Genomic DNA, 3,776 nt, shown 5'->3' with positions numbered 1-3,776 from the left:
AGGAAAGCAGAGGAAAGAAGAAGGCTAGCAGGGACACCAGCAAGGAATCTAAGAAGCATACCTCTTCGGAGTATACTGCGCCTGTTGATGACTTGTCGGAGAGTTCCAACAGCAAGAAATCATAGGCTGATGTACCTCATGTGAAAAAGGTCCCGGCAAGGCTAGCTGGCGCTGATGGTACCTTTATTATCAGTGCCACCCTTGATGACAAATAGGAAAGCGCGCTCGTTGCCTTCCCACAGGCGAATATCGATGTGTTTGCTTGGCAAGCATTAGATATCCTCGGTCTTCCCAGGGAGGTAATTGAGCACCACCTTGTTGTCTACCCACATGCCCGACCCGCCATGCAGAAGGTCCAGAAGCAAGCCTTGGAGCGGCAGCAATTCATTGAAGAGGAAATCAAGAAACTTGAGGCAGCTGGTTTGGTCAGAGGAGTACTACATCCAAGATGGTTAGAAAACCTAGTGGTCGTACGCAAGGCTAACAGAAAATGTAGGCTTTGTATAGATTTCACAGATCTTAACAAGGCCTGCCTGAAGGACCCATTTCCCTTGCCGCACATCGACCAGATTGTGGATTCCACTTCAAGATGTGATTTGCTCTCATTTCTGGATGCGTACTATGGATATCATCAAATTTTTATGTCCAAGGAAGACGAAGAGAAGACCTCATTCATCACCCCGTGTGGCACATACTACTTCGTGTACATGCCTTTCGGGTTGAAGAGTGTCGGGTCCACTTTTGCAATTGGAGTCCAGATTGGTTTTGAACCACAGTTGAACAGGAACATTGAAGCTTATATGGATGATACTGTGGTCAAGACCAAGGACAGATCGACCCTTATCCAAGACATAGAAGAAATGTTTGCTAATCTGTGCAAGATCAACTTGAACCTGAACCCAGAGAAGTGTGTGTTTGGCATTCCCTCCAGCATGCTACTTGGTTTCTTCGCGTCCCATTGCGGGATAGAGGCCAACCCCGATAAGATCAAGGCTACCGAGCAGATTTAGGCACCTAAGACAGTTAAGGATGTGATGCGTTTGACAGGGTGCGTTGCCATGCTTAGGAGATTCATCTCCAAGTCTGCCGAGCATGCCTTGCCGTTCTTCAAGATCTTGAAGAAGGCGGGACCCATGATGTGGACTCCGGAAGTAGATACAACATTGTAATATTTGAAGACCTAGTTGTCCTCTGTGCCCACTTTGGTAGCTCCCAAACCACAAGAGCCTTTGCTACTATACCTGGCGGCAACTAATCAAATGGTTAGTGCAGCACTAGTGGCGCAGCGGAAATTGAAGGAAGCAGCAGCCTCAGCTAGTGTCCCTTCCGGGGGAGAGAGTGAGCATAGCCCGACAGGGTCAAATATGGGTCAAGGCAAAGAAGAGCACAACAGCGGTGACAACCCCAAGGACGTGGCAAGGAAGAAAGTGGTGCAGTGCCCAGTGTAGTTTGTCAACTCCCTATTGCAGGGGGCTAGATCCAGCTGCTCTAGTGTGCAAAAGTTGATTTTTGGCCTTGTCATGGCCTCAAGGAAACTGCGCCACTACTTCCAAGCCCATGAGATCACGGTTGTCACCCGCTTTCCTTTGCAAAGGATAATCCGAAACCCTGAGGCTACCGGAAGAATAGTAGAGTGCGCATTGGAGTTATCCAGCTTTGGCCTGAAGTTTGAGAGCACATCAACGATTCAAAGCAGGGCGTTGGCAGAGTTTATTGCAGAATGGACGCCAACCCCTCATGAAGAAGTACTGGAAATAGTTGTCCCCGGCAAGGAAGCACCCCAAGGATGGATCATGTATTTCTATGGTGACTTCTCCCTACAAGGTGCAGGGGTTGGCGTACTTCTCATTGCTCCCACTAGAGAGCACCAGAAGTATGTCGTCCAAATGCATATTCCCCGAGAGGAAGCGACCAACAATACATTAGAATATGAAGGGCTCATTGCTGGGCCCAGGATTGCCACAGAATTGGGGATCAAGAAGCTGGTCATTCGAGGAGATTCACAACTTGTGGTGAGACAAGTCAACAAGGATTACCAAAGTCCATTGATGGAGGCATATGTTGAGGAAGTGAGAAGACTGAAGGAGCGCTTTGACTGATTGCAAACAGAGCACATACCCCGTGCGGAAAACAACATTGCTGATTGATGACCCACAAGTATAGGGGATCTATCGTAGTCCTTTCGATAAGTAAGAGTGTCGAACCCAACGAGGAACAGAAGGAAATGATAAGCGGTTTTCAGCAAGATATTCTCTGCAAGCACTGAAATTATCGGTAACAGACAGTTTTGTGATAAGGTAATTGGTAACGAGTAGCAAGTAATAACAGTAAATAAGGTGCAACAAGATGGTCCAATCCTTTTTGTAGCAAAGGACAAGCCTGGACAAACTCTTATATGAAGGAAAGCGCTCCCGAGGACACATGGGAATTATCAGCAAGCTAGTTTTCATCACGATCATATGATTCGCGTTCGGTACTTTGATTATTTGATATGTGGGTGGACTGGTGCTTGGGTGCTGCCCTTACTTGGACAATCATCCCACTTATGATTAACCCCTATTGCAAGCATCCGCAACTGCAACATAAGTATTAAGGTAAACCTAACTATAGGATGAAACATATGGATCCAAATCAGCCCCTTACGAAGCAATGCGTAAAGTAGGGTTTAAGCTTTTGTCACTCTAGCAACACATCATCTACTTATTACTTCCCAATGCCTCCCTCTAGGACCAAACAATGGTGAAGTGTCATGTAGTCAACATTCACATGACACCACAAAGCATATTCATCAACATACATCTCATCAAAATACCGAACGAATACCAAATTCGCATGACTACTAATAGCAAGACTTCTCCCATGTCCTCAGGAACAAACGTAACTACTCACAAAGCATATTCATGTTCATAATCAAAGGGGTATTAATATGCATAATGGATCTGAACATATAATCTTTCACTAAGTAAACCAACTAGCATCAACTACAAGGAGTAAACAACACTAATAGCAACCCACAAGTACCAATCTGAGGTTTGGATACAAAGATTGGATACAAGAGATAAACTAGGGTTTGAGAGGAGATGGTGCTGGTGAAGATGTTTATGGACATTGACCCCCTCCAGATGAGAGGATCGTTGGTGATGACGATGGTATTGATTTCCCCCTCCCAGAGGGAAGTTTCCCCGGCAGAACAGCTCCGCCAGAGCCCTAGATTGGTTCCGCCTCGTGGCGGCGGAGTGTCGTCCCGTGAGCTTGCTTATGATTTTTTCCTCGACGAAAGACTCCATATAGCAGAAGATGGGCATCGGAGGGCCACCAGGGGGACCACGAGGCAGGGGGCGCGCCCCCACCCTCGTGGCCAGGGTGTGCCCCCCTCTGGAACTTCTTGTGATTAGTATTTTTTATATATTCTGAAAATAGCTTCCATGAAGTTTCAAGACTTTTGGAGCTGTGCAGAATAGGTCTCTAATATTTTCTCCTTTTCCAGCCCAGAATCCCAGCTGCCGGCATTCTCCCTCTTTATGTAAACCTTGTAAAATAAGAGAGAATAGGCATAAGTATTGTGACATAATGTGTAATAACAGCCCATAATGCAATAAATATCTATATAAAGCATGATGCAAAATTGACGTATCAACTCCCCCAAGCTTAGACCTCACTTGTCCTCAAGGGAAAGCCGAAATCTAAAAATATTTCCACATGTTTAGAGATAGAGGTGTCGATAAAAATAGAATACGGACATGAGGGCATCATGATCATTCTTAGAATAGCAACAT

This window comes from Triticum dicoccoides, chromosome 2A (assembly GCF_002162155.2).
Source record: "Triticum dicoccoides isolate Atlit2015 ecotype Zavitan chromosome 2A, WEW_v2.0, whole genome shotgun sequence".
Taxonomy (NCBI): Eukaryota; Viridiplantae; Streptophyta; class Magnoliopsida; order Poales; family Poaceae; genus Triticum; species Triticum dicoccoides.
This window is presented reverse-complemented; position numbering follows the sequence as displayed.